General features: G+C 38.1%; 1 long non-coding RNA gene across 1 annotated transcript; it reads right to left on the reverse strand.

Annotated features, from left to right (window-relative positions):
- Positions 1 to 11,981: 11,981 nt before the first annotated feature.
- LOC145037517 (uncharacterized) lies at positions 11,982 to 13,063 on the reverse strand. The gene is made up of 2 exons (XR_013678887.1): positions 12,514 to 13,063; positions 11,982 to 12,219 (listed from the first exon to the last, which is right to left on the reverse strand). It is a non-coding gene; the product is annotated as an uncharacterized LOC145037517 (long non-coding RNA).
- Between the last annotated feature and the right edge of the window lie 9,322 nt (positions 13,064 to 22,385).

The raw sequence follows: 22,385 nt of genomic DNA on the forward strand, positions 1-22,385 counted from the left end.
TGACTCAGTGAGTGGGAAGTGGGACTTAGCGTGTAGGACCAGGTTAGTAGGAGAAGGACTCGGCGAGTCTGTTCCATGACTCGGCAATTCCAGTCAACTGGCAGTTGACTTTGACCAAGTAGTTGACCTTGGACCAGGGGTAGGTCAGTTATTTTATCTGAGGGTATTTATGAGTGGCTAATCTATGTTTATGGATTTGTAGCCGAAGGATTTCCGGTGCAGCAGTCAGACGTCCGGCAGTCAGACTTTTGGTAGCTACTTTTCGAGGTGAGTTTCCTACCAATAGGAACGGGTCTAAGGCACCAAGGCCGGCCCGTATAGACGATATGATAGTATCAGAGTGTGGGCAGAGCCCGTATCTCATAGTTGAGTTTGATGATGATATATGCTAGTGTGGTAGAATTGTGTATACTTGTTGTCTGTGTGATACTTGTATGTTATGGTTTAGTAGCGGAGTGTGGGCGAGGCCCGTATCTCCCAGATAGCGGAGTGTGGGCGAGGCCCGTATCTCCTAGTTAGCGGAGTGTGGGCGAGGCCCGTATCTCCATGAGTGTGGGCGAGGACTGTATCTCCTAGTTGTTCATTATATGATTGTATGGTATGTGGTATTATGGGGGAACTCACTAAGCTTCATGCTTACAGTTTAGAGTTTTGGTTTCAAGTACCTCTTCAGCGAAGGGGAAGGAGCTGGTACGATAGCGGGACATCATACACACCCCTTGTTTTCCGCATTATGAGATTGTTCTGTGATTTGTACTCTGACACTATGGTTGATTCCATGTATTGGTTTTCAGACATGTAACATGATTTAAGAAACAATATGATCGAATGTTGTTTATTTTCAAATGTTTTGCAAGGTGTTTAATTAAAAATGAATTTTTTGGACTTAACAAAAATTGGGTTGTTACAAGTTGGTATCAGAGCCCTGGTTTGAGGGATTTGGACACACCCTCGGGGATGTCTGAACTCAAATCAAGGGATTAAAGGATTTCGAAAAAAAAAAGTTTTCTAATGGATTAAGTAAAGAGTTTTACGAAAGAACGAAGTGTGTGATGTGTGCGACCGGCCGAGCTCAAGTAAGTATTCCCCAAAATACCCATACAATTTTATGTTATGTTTAGCAGTTTCAGTAGAACAACATGCTAGAATAGGACTAAGGATCTAGGAGTGATGCCTTACGTGCCTGCTTTATGTGCTTCATCTTATGAGAATTGCATGCTAATATTGAGTAGACAGCAGTAGGATAGCATGTTTAGGTTATACCTGACAGTATGAGTTTAGCACTGTATGCTAGACCTGTTTCTCTCTATGAGGACGGAATTGCTTGAGGTTGTTCCATTTTGTCTGAATGCTGCTTGCTTTGTGCTTTGTGGGGCTCTGAGTGATGGGAGTTAGCCACCAGGTGAATACATCACGTCACATGTGACCAGGGTTGAATAAACTTAGAGTGCTGGATTTGGCCCTATTGCGCAACTCTCGTTTGAGTCTAACCGTTGTAAGGACGAGTCAGTTGTTCGAAGGATTATCTGAGCCTCATCACATGTGATGGTATTCAGGTAATGGCTAATTGGCATCACAAGTAGGCCTTCAACAGCTGAGGACCGGGTATGGTGGAGTCAGAGGTTTCCCTAGGGCAAGCCTAGGATGAGTATAGCAGTGATCAGCAATAGTGAAAGGGATCTGGTGGAGTCGAGGCAGTCCTTGAAGAAGGTATGGAGAGATGTGGAATGTAGTATGGGCCCATACTACTGAAGGCAGAGGATTCGTACCCGAAATAAGGAAGGCCGAGACAAGACCAGGGAACTTGAAATAGACGTGATCCCTTTAGAAGTATCAGTATCACTAATGGTTGCTTGTGTGTATTGCATAATGGTGGTACTACGTCAGAGGCCAACTGGTGGCAGTTCTGGAGAGGGATCGGGTTCGGGATCAGGTTCTGAGCCAGTAGATGAGAGGCTACGTGAGTTCATCGCGTCAGAGATCACCAGAGGCATCCTTGAGTCGATCCCCATCATTTTTGGGTCGATCAAGGAAGGGATAGTTGAGCTGATGGAGGACCGCCTCAGGGCGTTCAGGAGTGACATGGCATCTGGCCAGTCAGGGTCTCGCGCACTGTCCTTTAAGGACTTCAGGGGCAGTGGTGCGCCGGATTTCCATGGGGCGAAGGACCTCATTGCTGCCAGACGATGGATTGCGGACATTGAGTCTGCACAGCTGACTAGATTCTGCCCAGAGGGGTCGAAGGTGAGATACGCAGCAGGGTGTTTGAGAGACAGAGCCAGAGCTTGGTGGGAGTCCGTCGGTGACTCGTTGGGAGCCTCGGCTGTTGAGGCTATGACATGGTCGGACTTTGTGACTAGGTTCAGGGCAGAGTTTGCGCCGGCTGTCGAGCTTCAGCAGCTGGCCAGGTAGTTCTTAGACATGAGACAGACTACGAAGACTGTGGCGGAGATCACCGCCAAGTTCCGAGAGAGGGCATTGTTGGTGCCCCAGTATGCTGGAGACGAGGATATGAGGAGGACCCACTATCATGACATGCTCCGTGCTGACATCCGAGAGCATGTTAGCTTTTCAGCTTGCCCTACCCTGGAATCCATGATTGCCAAGGCAAGGAAGAGGGAGATTGATCTGGAGCATATCCGGAAGAGGAGGGCAAAGGTAGGGTAGGTGGTTGGGGCTTCAGGGAAGACGCCCAAGAGATCAGATGGTAGGCCAAAAGGCCAAGGAGGACTGTGCCGCTGCAGGAAATGCGGCAGGTCGCACGAGGAAGCATGAAGATTGGGATCGTTGGGCTGCTACAAGTGCGGCAAGACGGGACACTTTAGCAGGGATTGTACTGACCCTGCCTCGGTTGTTCAGACATCTGAGTTGGTGTGTTTCCATTATAACCAGAGGGGCCACAAGAGGGCCAATTGCCCTCAGTTGACAGCAGCATCAGCGCATGTGAAGGCGCCGGCTCCAGCGACTTTGAGGATCACAGATGGCTGATCGGGCAAGGCAGAGACTCCAGTGGTGAGGAGCCGGGCCTTTCAGTTGACTACCAAGGAGGCACGCGCTGCACCCAATGTGTTGACTAGTATGATTCTTTATTTATGCTTTTATGTTATGCTGCTGTAATGTGGATATGTTATGTGTATGTGCTCTGCTTAGGATCGTTCCATGTGAACAATATCCCAGTTCAGGTGTTGTTTGATTCGGGGGATACCCGATCATTTGTTTCCCTTGCGCTTATCAAGAAGTTTCTAGAGTCTTCGGGCAGGTTGGATTGCCCTTTAGAGGTGGAGATTGTCGATGATCGATCGGTTCGAGCATCAGAGGTTTTCCGAGATTGTGTATTGAGAAAGTTTGAAGAGCGGTATCTGGTTGACGTGGTTCCTATTCCGTTGCGGGGAAACAAGGTCATTATTGGTATGGATTGGCTGAGCCCCAATGGAGAAGTGATAGATTGCGCGCAGCAGCTAGTGCGAGTCAGAGCCCCAAGTGGGGGAGAGTTGGTGATTCAGGGTGAGAGACCACAGCAAGGGCCAGCCTATTGTTCGGCGGTGAGGGCAAGGCGCTACCTCCAGCAGGGTTGTGCAGGTTATGTCGTGTACGTTACAGATGCTCGGGAGGCGGGTAGAGCGACGGTGGATGAGGTGCCTGTAGTATGAGAGTTCGCGGATGTATTCCCCGAGGAGCTTCCTGGGATACCTCCGGAGCGTCTGGTGGAGTTCAGGATCGACCTAGTCCCTGGTGTGGCTCCCATAGCCAAGGCACCCTATCGGTTGGCTTCTCCCGAGATGTAGGAGTTGTCTACACAGTTGCAGGAGATGCTAGACAAGGGATTTATCAGGTCGAGTAGTTCACCCTAGGGAGCCCCGATTTTGTTTGTGATGAAGAAGGACGGGTCGCATCGGATGTGCATAGACTATCGGGAGTTGAACAAGGTAATGGTGAAGAACCGTTACCCACTCCCGAGGATTGATGATCTCTTTGACCAATTACAAGGAGCATCTTGGTTTTCCAAGATCGATTTGCGTCCAGGTTACCATCAGATGAAGGTCAGATAGGGGGATGTGCAGAAGACCGCGTTTCGAACGCACTATGGCCATTATGAGTTCGTGGTGATGCCGTTTGGGCTCACCAATGCTCCTACCGCGTTCATGGACCTCATGAACAGCGTGTGCAGACCGATGTTGGATCGGTCTGTGATAGTTTTCATCGATGATATCTTGGTTTACTCCAAGACGCAGGAGGAGCACGAGGAGCACCTGCGGGAGGTGCTGGAGACTTTGAGGAGGGAGAGCTTGTATGCCAAGTTCTCCAAGTGTGAGTTCTGGTTGCGCGAGGTGCAATTTATGGGGCACCTAGTCAACCAGGACGGGATTTCAGTAGATCCGGCCAAGGTGGAGGCCGTGATGAGATGGGAGGTTCCGAAGTCTCCATCCGAGATTCGGAGTTTCTTGGGATTAGCAGGCTATTATCGGAGATTCATCCAGGATTTCTCCAAGATAGTCGTACCATTGACCAGGCTAACAAGGAAGGCCGTGGTCTTTTGTTGGGGGCCTGAACAGCAGGCAATGTTCGAGACACTAAGACAGAGATTGTGTGAGGCACCAATCTTAGCCCTGCCAGAGGGCATAGAGGATTTTGTTGTGTACTGCGATGCTTCCATCTCAGGTTTGGGCGCGGTATTGATGCAGAGAGGGCATGTAATCGCCTACGCGTCGAGGCAACTGAAGCCTCACGAGGCGAATTACCCTACACAATACTTGGAGCTAGGGGCGGTTGTGTTCGCCCTCTAGATTTAGCGTCATTACCTCTATGGGGTTCGCTGTACCATTTACACGGACCATAAGAGTTTGAGGTACCTTATGGATCAGCCGAATCTAAACATGAGGCAGCAGCGGTGGTTGGATGTGGTAAAGGATTACGATTGCGAGATCCTTTATCACCCAAGGAAAGCCAATGTGGTGGCCGACGCGCTTAGCTGTAAGGCAGCACCGATCCGAGAGTCGATCCCCGGACTCGACAAGTAGACCCTGTTTGGGTAAAAACCCTAATCTTGGTGTTTGCACCCTATTTAAATGCTCTAACTTGGCCTCCTTTGTCCTTAACACTTCCAGAGAGCTTTAGAGCGAAACCATAGCCCCCATATTGTTCTTGAGAGTATTTTTGGCTTTGTGAAGAGGTTTGGAGCTTAGAAGAAGAAGGAAGAGATTGAAGTGTGCAAGGAGGGGATGTAGATCCGGAATCTACACTGTGAGAAGCTTCCATTCAGGTAGAAAAGTTCTTACCTTGATCACTAGTTCAATAGATCCCCTTTTTGTCCCAAATTAGTGGTTTTCAAGCCCTAAAACCTCAAGCTCCATGTGTTTATGCTTTATGTTCTGAAAGGACTCCAGATTCGGACCTTATGGGCGTATTAGAAGAATAAAGTTTCTTTGGTTGAAGTGATTGAGGTCCCTATTGAGTGTATGACCTTATTAAGAGCTTGGTTTTGCCTTTTTGAGCTTATAGGGCCATGCATGCATGTAAAGTTTGCAACTTTACGTGATAAGCATGCCCAACGAACATGGATCTATGGTTTGGAAGCATTGCATGTCTCAGATTTGGTCTGTATGGGAAATGGTTCATAAGGACTCGGCGAGTCCCAAAGTGTAACTCAGTGAGTTCTATGAAGGTGGCCTTAGACTCGGTGAGTTGGATGAACAACTCGGCGAGTCATATGAATATTGCCTGGAACTCGACGAGTTGTTCTTCAAACTCGGCGAGTTGTTCTTGGACTCAGTGAGTCGGATCGCGAGTTAGTTCTATAGTCCTAAGTAGTGAGTTAAGGATGACTCAGTGAGTGGGAAGAGGGACTTGGCGTGTAGGACCAGGTTAGTAGGAGAAGGACTCGGCGAGTCTGTGCCATGACTCAGTGAGTCCAGTCAACTGGAAGTTGACTTTGACCAAGGAGTTGACCTTGGACCAAGGGTAGGTCAGTCATTTTATCCGAGGGTATTTATGAGTGGCTAATCTATGTTTATGGATTTGTAGCCGAAGGATTTTCGGTGCAGCAGTCAAACGTCCGACAGTCAGACTTTTGGTAGCTACTTTTTGAGGTGAGTTTCCTACCAGTAGGAACGGTTCTAAGGCACCAAGTCCGGCCCGTATAGACGATATGATAGTATCGGAGTGTGGGCAGAGCCCGTATCTCATAGTTGAGTTTGATGATGATATATGCTAGTGTGGTAGAATTGTTTATACTTGTTGTCTGTGTGATACTTGTATGTTATGGTTTAGTAGTGGAGTGTGGGCGAGGCCCGTATCTCCCAGATAGCGGAGTGTGGGCGAGGCCCGTATCTCCTAGTTAGGGGAGTGTGTGCGAGGCCCGTATCTCCTAGTTAGCGGAGTGTGGGCGAGACCCGTATCTCCTAGTTAGTGGAGTGTGGGCAAGGCCCATATCTCCTAGTTAGCGGAGTGTGGGCGAGGCCCGTATCTCCATGAGTGTGGGCGAGGCCCGTATCTCTTAGCTGTTCATTATATGATTGTATGGTATGCGGTATTATGGGGGAACTAACTAAGCTTCATGCTTACAGTTTAGAATTTTGGTTTCAGGTACCTCTTCAGCGAAGGGGAAGGAGCTGGCATGGTAGCGGCACATCATACACACCCCTTGTTTTCCGCATTATGAGATTGTTCTAGGATTTGTACTCTGACACCATGGTTGATTCCATGTATTGGTTTTCAGACACGTAATATGATTTAAGAAACAATATGATCGAATGTTGTTTATTTTCAAATGTTTTGCAAGGTGTTTAATTAAAAATAATATTTTTAGACTTAAAAAAAATTTGGGTTGTTACAGAAGCATACAAACATATTGTCCCGAAATTCCATAAATACTCTTAAGGTCAACCCTAGTCAAAGTCAAGGTCAACAGTCCATGTTGACCTTAACTTGTCGAGTGCATCCAACAACTCGTCGAGTTACCTGAGTAACTTGTCAACTCGCCGAGTTACCTGTGTAACACGTTGAGTTCCTCAATGTCCAGAAGACCGAAAACTCATGTAGACTGAAAACTCCAATCCTTCACAAAAGTCACTTAGAATCTCGAAAACAGGTAAACCCTACCCAACTCATCAAGTTGGGTAAGGGACTGGACAAGTTCCCTTAGTCCTTTTTGTGTTTAGACATTTTTAAGCTACCCTAATGCTCCAAATTGCAGATCTAGCCTCTTAAGGCATGGTTTCCATGAAAAGTTGCAAACTTTACGTGAATGCAAGCTCTTAAATGCCAAAACCAATCTACGGGATGGGTTTTAGCCAAAGAGGAGGGCCAATGCTTGATAAATTTAGTGACTTTATAACTCTAGGGACTTAGAGGAGTCCAGATCTGAAGTTACAACCTCAAATCATGCCCATCACCTAAAATAATCTACAAATATACTAGAAATGGCCTTAAACCCAAGAAAAAGGGTATCTAATGCTAGAATGATCAAGGTAACAACTTGTCACCTTCAAATGGATGCTCAAACGTTGTAGATGTTGGGTCTACAAGCTCCTTCCCATTCCAAGCTTCTCAACCTTCAAACTTCTTCAACAAAATGCAGCAAAAGCACTCTCTTAGTCTCATAAGCAAAAGGAAACAACAAAGAGCAGCTAAGGGTTCTTCTCTGGGTAATGAAGTGGTACGGGAGGCCACAAGAGGCGGATTAAGTCCTTTATATAAGGTGCAAACCCTAAAAATTATTGTTTTCCTTTATAGAACCTACTCATCGAGTCGGGGCCTTCCGACTCGTCGAGTAGGATCTAAATCATGCGCCCTCATAAATGATCTCTACTCGATGAGTTGGAGCTCCCTAACCCGTCGAGTCCTAGCATATAACCCTAAAACTTGGAAAAATTAGATGATACTTGGAACGGGTGTTACAAATCTCCCCCACTTGAACTAGACTTCGTCCTTGAAGCCTGCTGTCACAAATAAGTCCAAATAGTGATCTCGCATCTCCTCTTCCGACTCCCATGTCTATTCGGAGCCCCTTCGGTGCTAGAATTGCACCTTTACTAGCTTCACTTCCTTGTTCCGAAGAACCTTGGTCTTCCTATCCAAAATCGCAACGGGCCTCTCTATGTAGTTCAAGCTCTCGTCTACCTGAATGTCGTCTAGAGAAATGACCGCGGCCTCGTCGGTGACACACTTCTGAAGCTGAGATACATGGAAGGTATTGTGTATTTGGCTAAGCTCGTCTGACAGATCTAAGCGGTAAGCCACCTTGTCCACTTGAACTGAAATCCTGAACAAGCCAATATATCGCGACCCCAACTTGCCTCTCTTCCGAAACCTGAATTTTTTTAGGTTGAAATGGCAATCTCGTAAGAAATAATAATTTTGATTATGAGATTATAGTAACATTAGTGAGGGGCGAAGTCAAAAAAAAATTTCAGGTTGTTCCACACACACATACACACATACATACCTACATACATACATATATATATATATATATATATATAGAGAGAGAGAGAGAAAGAGAGAGAGAGAGAGAGAGAGAGAGAGAGAGAGACAAAACTAATAAAAAGCTTGTCAAATAATATGATGTGGCTGTTAAAAAAATGAAGAATATAAGTTTAACATGAGAAAAAATAGCATATATTTTTTAAGTATCTAAATGATATTTTATTTAACAATAATAAAAACAAAGAAAAACAAGAAAAAAGAAAAATTGAGGATGGGCCTGGGCCTACCCTGATCCTAGGCTGGCTCCGTCCATGACATTAGTAATGAACTAATGATCTTGATAATTAGAAAACAAAATTCTCGTATTGCCATTTTCATGATTTTAATAGTTTTTTATCTTGGACTCTGTGAATCTTTTGACATGTTTTTGATGATTTTATTCATAGTTTATTCGAGAATTTTTTGGGTATTTATTTTAATCAATATTTTAGATGAATTCTTGAGTATTTCTTAGGATTTTTCTTGAAGTGTTAAAAAAGGGGTTCATTTTTCATCCTTTTTCCTTTCTTGAGGTTTAAATGATACATTTAAGATTGTAGCATCATTAGTCAGCACACTTACTATATTGCACTTTTCATGAGTTTAGTTATATTAGACATCAACACGACACATTAACACATATCCCATTAACAACATATCAAACTAAAGTTTGCAACTTGTCATTTTCTTAAGTTAATATAGTTGCATTGATGTTCTTTACCAATGGTATGTTAAGAAGGGAAACAAATGTTGAACAATTAGATATTTTAGGTTATGCATGCTACATCAGTATCAATAAACATTCTTTTGACTAGTACTTTGATCTTGATTGTTTGGTGAAATATAGTATGCGGTTAGTGAGAAGAACTTAGATTTACATTGTCATTTAACTATCATTATATATATTGTTTTTAAAAATTTGACTTTAAAATTTATCATTTTACTATTAAAACACCTTTGCTATCTCTTTTATATGAAGTAAAAGCAATGACTTGATTGGTATTAGAGTATACAATGTATGGTTAAGAAGTACTTTTCTATTGACATATTGGGCTTGTTTGGTACGAAGCTTTTGGAAGCATTTGAGAGCTTCTAACTTTTAGCTTTTGACAAAACGCTCCAGTTTAAATAAAAAGTTTCGTTTTGCAGTACGAGCGTTTAGCTTTTAATTTAAACAAAACGCTCAAATTCTAAAAGCTACTACATGTAGTGTTTAACAAAACGCTACTGAGCTTTTGAAATTAATTTCCGTAATTACCTTTAAAAATATATTTAATATATTTATTTATTTTAATCAATTGTCTTTTTATATAATTTTATATATTTCAAAAGCTTCCAGCTACTTTTGCCAAACATTCATATAACAAATAAAAGTTACAACTTCCTGCTACCAGCTAACCGCTTTCAGCTAACAACTACTTTTGTCAAACATACTCATTATCATCAATTAGCTACTCTATCCTTGTGGCCCGAAATAAATATGTATGTATATATATATTTTTTGAAATCGTAGATCTCTCTCTCTCTCTCTCTCTCTCTCTCTCTCTCTCTCTCTCTCTCTCTCTCTCTCTCTCTCTCTCTCTCTCTCTCTCTCTCTCTCTCTCTCTCTCTCTCTCTCTCTCTCTCTCTCTCTCTCTCTCTCTCTCTCTCTCTCTCTCTCTCTCTCTCTCTCTCTCTCTCTCTCTCTCTCTCTCAGCAACATTTGAAACTATAGAACATGAATAAAATAACCTTTGGCACTACATAGAACATGAACAAAATATAAATTGACCAAGTCAATGAGACTTTTTGCTCTAGTTTTATTCATACCAAAAATGTGGAATCGAGTGGAACACACTTCTTGGTTCTTCAATTTAATAAAAACTTCCTTATACCACATTATGTTAACATCTTGAATACGTTTCCACAAGAGGTCATATTATGTATCTTTGTTAAGTCATGGTCCACAACCATCTGTGCATTAGATTTCTTTAACTTTTTATCTATGGGGGAATCTCGAAATTGAAAAGAAAAATGTATTTCTGAATTAATTTTGTAAGTAATTGTTTTTTTTTTTTTTTTTTTTTTAAGTTTCTTAAAGAAGCCTTGGATTTTGTTAGCACTTTGACCAAAGGATTATGTAGAGGTTTAACAAAGGTTTAACAAATCGACTAATAAGAAGCACATGAAAAGTCGATCATGTGAAGAGAGCCTTGGGCTGCTGCCACAGGATTCGTGTAGTCGATTGGTTCACTTTTCAAGTAATTGACTTGAGCTACATTTTAGGAGTTGAAGTTCAGAAAAATCAACCTATAAAGAAGACCATGGATGGGAATAAGTTGAATGCATTTGATTGGTGAGCGAAGAGGAAGGATGTTGAAGGCATATGTAATGTAGAAGAAATTAGGAGAAACAAAGAGGAATAATGGTGTTGTTTCTTTCTTCTAATTTTAACATATCTTTATAGATTTTATTGCTTTATATTTCTTCAAAAGAATCAGAAATTTCTTTTGTTTCATCTATTATTATTTTATTTATTTATTTATTTATTTTCTATCATTGGTATCGCTCGTTTGGGCTTTTTGATTAACTAAAATCTATACTTCGAAAGAAAGTGACAAATTCCATTTTTGTTGTAAAGATTAATTTGATAGATCTAATATTTTATTTGGTTTTGTCCTAACCAAACCAAACACTATAATTTATGAGTTAAACCATGTTTAGTTCAGTTATGTTCAAAGCAGTCTCGTTCCTTTTGGTACTATCTACTATCTAGTTAATATACCAAATTTTACCTAAATGTCATTAACCCTTGCATTTATTCCTTGTATTTTCAAATTCCTTTCTTACTTTTAAGCGCTTACACTTTTCTTTAATAAAAGTTTCTTCCTAAAACGAACAATTTTATTAATAGCTTTCAAAGTACATTTTTCAATTATAAAACCATATTTACAAAAGTCGAGATTTTTCTCTTACTATCGAAAAATATCTAACAAAAAAGTGTACATTTAAAGATGTCAACCTTTTAACGCATATACATATCAAAACTTAGTGGCCAGACAAAAATTTTATACTTTTTGTAAATTACTAAGTACTAACAAAGTAATTCCTGATTTATGCTAAAGACAAAGGATTACAACATTGAAGGAGGATCTCTTCTTTATCTAGTTCTTGCATTTGCATTAAAAGGTTGAAATCTTTAAAATAAATGATGACATGCTCTGCTATGTTTGATTTCCCCATGACAATGTTTATTTGTATTTGTATTTGAGATTTTGTGCTTATTATCAAAACAATCTGCATTGCTTTTTGGGGGATTGAAACAACTTTTTGCGACTAGAATTAGATTTAACATATATATGAAAGAAAATACATTTTTATGTTTTTCATTTATCAAAATGGTAAGTGGCAATTATAGAAATTAATTGGCTGCTTGAAAGGTTAGCAATTGTCCAATTTGTCCCTAAATTCATATGGTGTTTGGATGTTGATTTTGTTTTTTTATATATATATATTTATGTGTTTGATCAAAGAGGAAGTATGTTAATGGAAATGGTTAAGGGTGAGAGAGATTCCACATTATATATTGTGGATATTGTACAACTTAGTAGTGGTATGCATCCTTTACATATAAAAAAAACATGTTGCTAATGCTATCAACCACATCTCAATACTTGTTTTAAACATTCCTTCTATCTTCTTTCAACTAATATCTACCAATCTACACCTCATATTTCCCCTTCCTTTGTTAGTTGTTACTTGAACTACCTTCATTCCCTGAAAACACAAGTCATACATAAAACATAACCTGAGTTATAAAGATTATACACATAACATGAATTACAATAAATACCATGGTTTTCTTGCAAAAGTTCTAGCTTGATAGATATTCAATTGCAATTCGCAAAGGAATATGAAACCTAATTGATTTGTTACTTCAGGAAGTGGTGATGAATGTTAGTCAAAAAAGAACTATCTTAAGGATGAGGGATTAAGCAGTAATCTTTAAGTAGAAAAGAAAAAATTTTAAGATATAAAACTTAAAAACAATATTCAGGTTCAGATATGCACCTGATTCATACTAGATCAATTGTATGCATCATGCCCCTATGCTTCTCCAAAATCTCCCTCATAGCTTCAGTATATGCAACCTCTTCTTTATCTTCAGAACCATCATCTTCACTGTTCATAAGAATATCATTTTCACTCTCGAGATCTTTCATCTCCATTACCACAACAAATACCCCCTTCATCACATACCCTGAAACTGGCAACTTCAAAACCGGAATGTAACACTGATTCACTCTAGCAGGAACCTCTACACGTTTCATCACAGTTTCCAAAGTTGAATGTAACCATTCATTCACCTCATTGAGTTTTTCCCCACTAAGAGAAAACTCCCCTCTTCTCCTTGAATCAGTAATGGAAACCTTTTCCAATGTTGGTAGACTCTTGATGAAGAACAACGACATCTTATGCCTCACCACCACATCCTCCAGACACTGACATGAAATGCGAAATTTCTGCCTAGATAGATCACATGTTAACTCGATGTCTGCTTCATCATCCTCGTTTCCATTAAGATGGAATCCACCCTGATCAGAAATTGAATTCGGTCATAGAAACATAAACGATTCGATTCTATTCCCAAACTTTACCTTCCACTTGAACAAACAACGATTATCATCAATACCTTTGTCACTGGAAGTCGGAAGTTCGACAAATAAGGACTTCACTGCTGTAAAGTTGCTTAAAAACGTAGAGACAGATAGAAAGTACTTATCGATAATGAAAGAAGCGATAGGCGGAAGCGGCATGCTTGGGGATACATCACCGACGGTGTTCTTATCGGGAATGGGAGGGTTTATGAGTGGAGCAGTGAAGGAAATGGTATCGACTTGAAGTACAATCGAGGAGAAGCGTCTTGAAACGAGATAACAAAAGCAAAGGGTTTTCAGATCGATTAATCTGTTTAATATTTGGAGGAGGATTTCGTCTGGTAAGGTGGAGATAGAAGAAGAATCCGCTTCAACTCCATCTCGGGGTTTCTTGAGGTTCCTCATTTTACAGAGAGAAAATAGAAGATGTGCTCATCGGACATTGTAACCCTAATCATTCTCCTGTTAACTTTTTTTTTTTTTCCTACGAGAATGACTTAAAAAAAGGTAATCAAATTTAAAAGAAAGACTACTGGTGTTATTTGTTTATTTTTTTCTACATGTAACGTTATCGTTCAAATTGTTAAATCTTATTATTATTATTATTATTTTTTTTAATTTATTTTATTAAATTTTACATAATATTTTAATATAATAATTATAATAAACGTAATAATAAATAAATATCAATTTTATTAATGGATTTACCTTTTAATTTCAAATTTTCTAAATTAAAATTTATTAATTTCTTTTGTTTATTTATTTAAATTATTTGTTTAAATTTAAAATATAAAAAACATTTCAATTTTAATAATTCATTATTTTTCTTATTTTCTTATAAATTTAAAGTTCTCAAATATTTAGACTTTTATATCTAACTTTTTTTTCAAAAAAAAAAAAATTAACTCATATAAAAAATATCATTGAAACAAATTTAATATAATAAATATCATTTAATCAAATTTTAAAAAAAAATATAATTTAACCAGTTATGCCATGTAAAATTTTGTGGTGACCTGTTATCTAATTGACTCCTTCATCCTTGACCTCTCGACTTTGACGCTTCATCACAAACCACCGATGTAACCTAATCACACCACCTACCATCTCCCACTTCGACCATTACACCGTTTTTGACTCCTGTCACCACTGACCACACCATCACGACTTCAAAAAGGAAGCAACAAGTGGTCCCACGATCTTACGATTTCAAAAATGAAGGAGCAAACAGTCTCACAATCCCTTGATTTTGATTTCAGGTAAGTAAATTTGATCCTTTGATTTCAAATCAGTAAATTTGCATTTTTTTTTTCAAAATCAGTATCAATTCCAGTGGTTCTATTTATCAGGTGTTCAGGTGGTGATGGTGAAAGTGAAGGTGATCGGTCGGTGTTGATATATGTAGCCATCAAATCCTTCTTCAGCTCAAACTTATCGATACCATCAAAAAGGCGGAAAGCATTAAGGTTTGAATGACATTTCACTAACTTTAATAATATGTTATATTTGCCTTCTGATTTTGGTAGTCATCTGGCAAGAATGGCAAATGTGCTGGAACCAGAGTGGGTGGCTTTTTGATGAGAAAAACCAGCGAAGATGTTGGGATTCCTTTAACCTACGTATCTGCAAATTACTTTGACGATTACATGGTTGGTGGGTTGTGCTAACCTAGTCATATTCTTCCTTCGAAGGAATCTGTCCTCTTGCATGGAGATTACATAGATCAAGGGTATATGTAGAGTGGGTTTGTGTTTGGTTCATATGGGCTGAATTGGGTTTCCATGTAAGTGGTAATGATTCGTTCGACAAGGTGTTTTAAGCTATTGTAAGGTAAAGATGGGTGTGTTTATGGTGGAAGACGGAAGTGATGGCTTTAGGTTCTGATGAAAAAAGTAGTGGCCACTAGTTTAGTCTTGTGGGTGTTTCAATTTCAGAAGGGTTATGAAGTGATTTTTTCTCTTGGTAGGTGATAGCAACGGGTAAATGGGTGCAGTCAAATTCGGTAGATGTGATGAGTAGGGGATAGGGTGATGAGTGTGGCTTGTGGTGTTTGTGAGGTTCAATGTTTAAAGTGGAAGTCTGATGGTGGTTATGGAGGAAAACGAAGGTCCGCTGGTTGGTGTTGGTTGTGAAGAGGATGTTCGGTGAAGGTATAAATACTCTTATTTATTATTGACGAGTGAACAAGAAAAGTTCCAAATAAGCAATAAATAAACCAAGTCATTAGTTTACCTGAGGTAACAGAGAAGGTTTTATGTTGACAAACGTATATTTTAGTGGTATTTTTTGTACAAATTATATACTTCAATGGTATTTTTCGTATTAAAAAAAACAACAATGATATTTCTTGAACATTTTTGAAACTTCGTTACCTTTTTAAGTCATTTTTCACTTTTTTTATATTCGCCGTCAATCCTTACCCATTTCACTCCACTCACATAATTGTAGGAGGTGCATAATAAACGAACTAACAATAATTAACAATAAGGAAATTTATTAAACCAAGCAATTACAAACGATGTACTTGAAGTAATTAATCATATTTTTTTAATTTTTTGTAAAATAACACCTACTTCTAATACCATATTCCAGAGTATTATGGACATTTCGAAGTTAGTGGCGTTTTGTGGTGGCCATGTCTGAAATTTGAGACCCGTCCATTTGGGACCGAGAAAGTGCATTCCAAAGTTTTTTTTTGGATTACGTTCCAGAGATTAATGTTTTGGACCATTGATATTAGGTTTTTGTATTTTTCGTTCCAGAGATTAATGTTTTGGACCATTGATATTAGGTTTTTGTATTTTTCATTGTTGTTGCATAAAATCATAACACTTTTGGAAGCTAAAAAATGAGTTCGTAAATTTTTAGAATACTTGTTTTTAATGGATGGCAATGGGCACAAATCGAGGGCTATATGCATTATATTGCTACAAACTACAAACATTTTGGTGTAGATATAAGTAGCGGTATCAACTTTTGTAGGTTAACAACCTTTCTTACTTTAAAGTCTATATTCCACTAATCAAATATGTCTATTTTTCAATGTCCTAGATCAAACATAGTTATACAGTATATTCACGATAGTGATTACAAGTATTTTCTTAGTTTTTTAGTTGTATGTCTCATAATACAATACAAAATTAGTTTTATAATTAGTTTCTTCTTTATATAAATTTCATTGTTGCCGGTGCTTTTAAACGGATGGATATGTGCATCTAACAGATCTTTAATATCGTGCCCAATCTCAAAAATAGTTCTATACATATGCCTAACAATAAGAAAAAGAAATGAAATAACTAAATGATCATTAGCCATATGAGTTAGCCATAAACTTTGGGTTTGTGGATGGATGATGGGTGCATTTTTATGCAACTATTTCATTGCATTTTAATTCATAATTCTTATATTTAGTTAATTATTTAGGCAATTTCATATTTTATTCGGAATGTCTGGTATTTTATTATTTTTGATTAGTTTTGTAGGTATAATGGAGCTTGGAACATTAGAACTATGGAGGTGAGCTTGGAGCTTGGAGCATTGGAGTATGAAGAAAAGATAGACCAATCATGTCATGGAAGAAAACATGAATACATAACCCTAGTCATTGCATATCATCATAGCAAAAGGACTACGTTTGAAACACAGGTTGTGTCACACCAACACGTCTCATGTTTATCATTTTTATCACATATTTTAGCAACATGACTTGTGGTGAAGCTAGACCGACAACGGAAGACTTATTGGAGTTTTAGCAAAAAGGCATGGTCATGGGAAAAACACATGACCATGCTAAAAACACATGGGTAAAAGGCATGGTCATTCTAAAAATGCATGGTCTTATGGCAAGCAAGTGAGTAGTTAATAAAATAAGGGAAGTCACCATTTTTCAATCAGAGGGACGGTTTCTGGAGCATTTTTGGGTGATTTTAGGAGATTTCTAGGAGCTTTTGAGAAGACCAAATCATTTAAAACATTTTTTTATTTCCATTTGTAAGAATTAAACACTTCCATTTCCATCTTTTTTTTGGTTGATTTGTTCTTAGCCATGTATGGCTAAGAAACCTTAATTTCTAGTTCTTATTCAAAACATGTTGTTTGCTTAACTTGAAGCATATGTCTTGATACTTTATTTATGATTCTATTCTAGGGATTATGTTCTTTTTTAAACTATAATCCTTAAATTTGATTTGTGTTTGATTGACCACTTATATGAATTGAATTATTATGTAGTTAATTAACTTTTAGGGCTCTTAATCGTTCTATAAAGTTAATGATTGGTAACTCACTAAGCGTTAGCTTACAGTTTGTTGATTGTTTTCAGGTACTTCTGGAGATAAGGGCAAGGGTCCAGCTTGATGGTGCAGCATGCACTCTCTAGCATTTTAGTTGGGACACTCTTATGTTTTTGGATAATTTATTTGATATTATGGAGTTTTGAAAAAACAAATGTGGTTAAAATATTATGTCTTTTGAGAATGATTTCGTTATTTAAAAATGAAATTTTTTATTGAAAATTTTGGATGTTACAATAATCATTTCAAAGCTGATATTGCTATGATAGTTCTAATAGAACTAATCCTAGCAACTAGGGCATATGTATCAAAGTAATTGATCCCTTTTGGTGCTTGTAGCCTTTAGCAACTAATATAGCTTTATAGGTAGATTAGATCCGTCTGAATTATACTTTCTCTTGAATATCCATTTGGATCCTATGGGTCTCCTCCCTTTGGGTAGATCAGCTAACTCCCAAGTTCCATTACCCATAATTGAGTCTATTTCATCATTGATGGCTTCCTTCGACGAAGGAGCATCTCTAGACATCAGGGCTTCAGTAAAGGTCTTAGGATCATCATCTAAGGTAATGGCAAAGATAACCTCTTTCTTCACTTTCTTTTACATTCCTTTGACCAAATAAGAATAGAAATCATCTCCAAAATTTTTCTCTATTCTAGCCCTAGTACTTCTCCTTGGTTCCTCCACCATAGGAGAAGGTGGGAGTATATCTCGAGAAGTACTTGTAGGTGTTGTATGATTGGAGTTTTCATCATCCCTAGAAAACTTGTCATTAAAATATTCCACATCTCTGGATTCCACAACAACACCTGATTCAATATCTAATAATCGGTAAGCCTTGATATTGTGAGCATATCCAATTTATTAGCTCGTGCTCCTAATTTGGTTCGCTTAAGACCAAGAGTCTGATAACAAGCAACACACCCCCACACTTTCAAATAGTCTTGGTTAGGCTTTTTACCATTCCACAACTCATAAGGGCATGTAGGAATCACACGACTAGTGATCCTATTATGAACATAGTAAGCAGTCGATAGTGCTTTCCCCTATAGATTATTTGGTTGACCCGATTAGTTCAACATACAACTGACCATATCACAAAGGGTTCGATTCTTTCTTTCAGTCAAACCATTATGTTGGGGAGTATATGGTGAAGCTCTCTCATGTTTGATTCCATTATCTTCACAGAATGTGTCAAACTCTTGGTTTAAATATTCTCTACCTCTATCCGAGTGAAGAATTTTGATGTGTCTTTCAAATTGATTTTCGACCTCAGCCTTATACCGTTTAAATGCATCAAAAGCTTCATCTTTTGATCTCAACAAATAAACATGTAGATATCGACCGGATTCATCACAAAATGTGATGAAATACATTTTTCCTCCTTAAGTATTGTTAGATTAGGTGTCTAAGCCCATAACTATAATTGGTATGTACTTGACCCGATAGTAGCATAGTCTTTTTGGGTTGCCTTCAACAATGCAATTTGACAGGATGAATTAGGGAGAAAGATGTTAATTATGATTTATTAATATATTATAAGAATAATATATTAATTGAGAAATCATATTATTTAATTAGTGTTGATCAAAAAATAATTTGGTGATCTAAAGAGACTAATTGAATTAAGGGGACTGGTATTGCAATTATCCAATAAATGAAAGTTAGGCTTAAGGATCCCTAAAGAAGGGATGGATGAAATCCCTTATGTAGCTTACATAGAATCTTCTGGAAGGATCTTGTGGGCTGCTTGAGGATTAAGCAACCAGATTGGGGTTTTACCTGAAACCCTAGTAGCTCAGTTATATAAGGAATCCCTTGGATCCCTGAAATCGGTCACTAGTTCCCTAGAAGGAATACCAGTCGATTTTAGTTCTTCCTAACCTCTCTTATATTCTTCCAACTTGATACTTGGTGTTTGTGACTCACTAGATGTGACATCTCAAATTCACGACAAAAAAAGACCGATTTTGTTTATCCTTTATAAAAACCAGAGTACCTCTTTTAATAAAAGTGTTGCGGAATTTGTTCCCCGAAAAACATGATAAATACGTTATGAAAGCATTTTCTAAGAAATGTATTTTATTCATTTTAAAACATTTGGGATTTGTCACTCCCCCGAACCAGACTGCGGAAACGTCCCGGTGCTTGTGTGACTAACAATTAAATAATCATCACAATGAATATACATGGGACATAACACATTCATCGCAAACATTACATAATACAACCAACATTGTTTACATCAAGTACATTGTTAAATTACATAAGTTCAAACTGTTAAAATATGACAAGTGGTATTACATAAACAAAACCGAACATACTTGCAATTCTTCCAACTTAACGATTACCTGAGAATACAAGTTATTTTGAAAACGGTCAACATATATAATGTTGGTGAGTTCATAAGTATGGTTGAATAAAAGTCTTTGTATCTTTCTAAAAACCCAGAAAATCCGATATTTTCTGTAAATTGTCTGAAAATGATGTGAATATCTAGTGTGATTGCATGTGTGAAATTCATAGTTATAACATATATGCGTGTAGTTTAAATTCATTGTATCGTGAATAAGTGATAAATGTATATGAATATTTTTCCCAGAAAATCCGATATTTTCTGTCTTAATGTCTAGGTTCTTGTCTCGTTGATTAAGTGTTTTCGTGATGACACAATTAAAGAATTAATCTTCTATGTGTTTAAGTGGTGTTGAATCCCTACATGAGCAGTTATAACCATGCCTGATAATGACTAGGTCGCTCGTCTTGGTATTTTTCCAAATGCTGGTCTTGCTAAGGATGTTGTCGCCCTAGACTTGCCTAGTCTAGCTGTAACGAGCAACTAAGGCGTGGGGGTTCACCCCGTATAGATCTATACACAATCTCCCACTTGCCATCCAGGAAACTCTGATTATAACTACAGGCTACGATTGTAAACTTAGAGGTGACAACCGACAAGCCTCACTAGATTCTCAACATTTCCCATTTGATAAGATTTCCCCCATGTTTAATGTTTTACGCGTAGGTTATAGGTTTTTCCATTCTGAAGGTAAGTATACAAATTCATAAACTATATAGAGGTGTATTTACGATCTACAAAGTATGTGAATTTTCATTCCAAGCCCAGTTAACATGTAAATGGGTCACAAAGGTCCAATAACATAGTAAAAGGATAATTTAGGCCCAATAGGCATGAAAATGGGCCACAAAGGCCCAATAAGCATGTAACCCATAAATTAGGCCCAAATTCACATGTAAGTGTGTCGTAAGGCCCACTAAACATGTCATGGAAACATTGGGCTCAATATACACTTAATTGGGCCCTTAGGGCCCAATGGCCAAGATCGTGAATATTAGGTCCAATAAGTAGTTATCGACGTGTTTCGTTCGTTTGTTTTACCCCATTGTTTGTTTTAGCTTGAGGTTTATTAGATTGATAATAAAAATATCATTTCTTTGTAAAAACGACGTGTTTGGCCAGTAACCCTCCAATGTTTAATTTAGGCCCAAAGTTTGTAAAAATGACACTTTAGTCGATAAATTATAAAAAATTTGCAATTTTTTCTCAAATGACTAGAAATTTACGGTTTTAGCCAAAAAATTTATATTTTCTCTTTTAGAACTATGTTTTACAGAAAAGTGCATTTTAAGCCCTTTGTTTGTAAAAATTTACACTTTCGTCCCAATTTTGGAAAAATTTACATTATTGGTCCAATTTGAAAAAAATGTTATTTTTACCCTTAAATTTGGTTTATCTTCATTTATGATCCCAAACTTTGGCAAAATATCGTTTCTAACCCAAAACTTCATTTTTTTCGCAATTTGGGGCCCAAAAACCGTGAGGCCCAAATGAAATTTGCATTTTTAGCCATTTTCCAAGTATGTTAACATAAAAATGTTTTTTTATACCAGTAGGACCTGTTTGGTCCTTATAAAAACATAAATGTCACTTTTTCCCTTATCTTTTGTTTTCTTGACAATTTTGACATTTAACAAGGTTTTTGTTGAAATCTTTGTATCTTAAACATTTATCACTTTTAACTTGATAGTTGGATATATGTGGTGTTATGGTTCATAGATCTTTGCTAAATGATACTTCAATTTCTAGATTTGCTAAGATCTAACAAATTGTTACCAAATAAACTAAGAATTCACACAAAACATACATATAACACATATATCTACACATTTTACTTGCATTCTCCCTTAAAAATCATATAAAAACTGAAAACAAGGGGGTATGAACTCACCTTTGCTTTGATGCTTCGGTTTTGAAGAAGAAATGAAGAAGGTTTTGGTCCTAGCAAGTTTTCTTGAGTAGATTTCGAACTTAAGGAGTTCTAGGAAGCAAAATCACCAAAAACTTTGCTTAAAAGAGTGATCAAACATGAGAATGGAGTTATAAACTTGGATGTGTAAAGACTTACCAAGAAGTGATGATTATTTTGTGAAAACCTTTATGAAACACAAGCAAAATCTTGAGAATTTTGGAGGAAGAGATGAATAATTCTTGAGAGTGTTTGGAGAGAGTTTTTCAAGTGTATGTGTGTGTGTGTGTTTTCCCTTGACCGTAAGTAGAAGAAGAGAGGGGAAGGGAGATGGTGAAATGACTAGCATGGATACATGGTAGTCCTTGCATGGATATATGATGTATAAAATGGAGGTGACACCTCCTAAAGTCAAACCCCCCCCCCCCCCCTTAATCTCTTCTTTTTTTATACATGGGCCGAGATTTTGGGCCAAGAAGAAAGGGTGGAGTAGTTTGGGTCCATTAACTTTAATTAGGATATTTGGATCCTAAACATAGAATTTTTTGGCCCATTGGGCCCTAGAAGCATTCATGGCCAAAATAGAATAAAAAGAATGGGCTTATGGTTCACTAATGTTAATTTAATTAGATATGGCCCAATAAGGCCCATTAGGGTTAGAATGAATCATTCTAAGCCCAAATGGTCCAAAATGTTATAGATTTTATGAATTGGGTCGAATTAGGAT

This window comes from Lactuca saligna, chromosome 3 (genome assembly GCF_052625555.1).
Source record: "Lactuca saligna cultivar CGN05327 chromosome 3, ASM5262555v1, whole genome shotgun sequence".
Taxonomy (NCBI): Eukaryota; Viridiplantae; Streptophyta; class Magnoliopsida; order Asterales; family Asteraceae; genus Lactuca; species Lactuca saligna.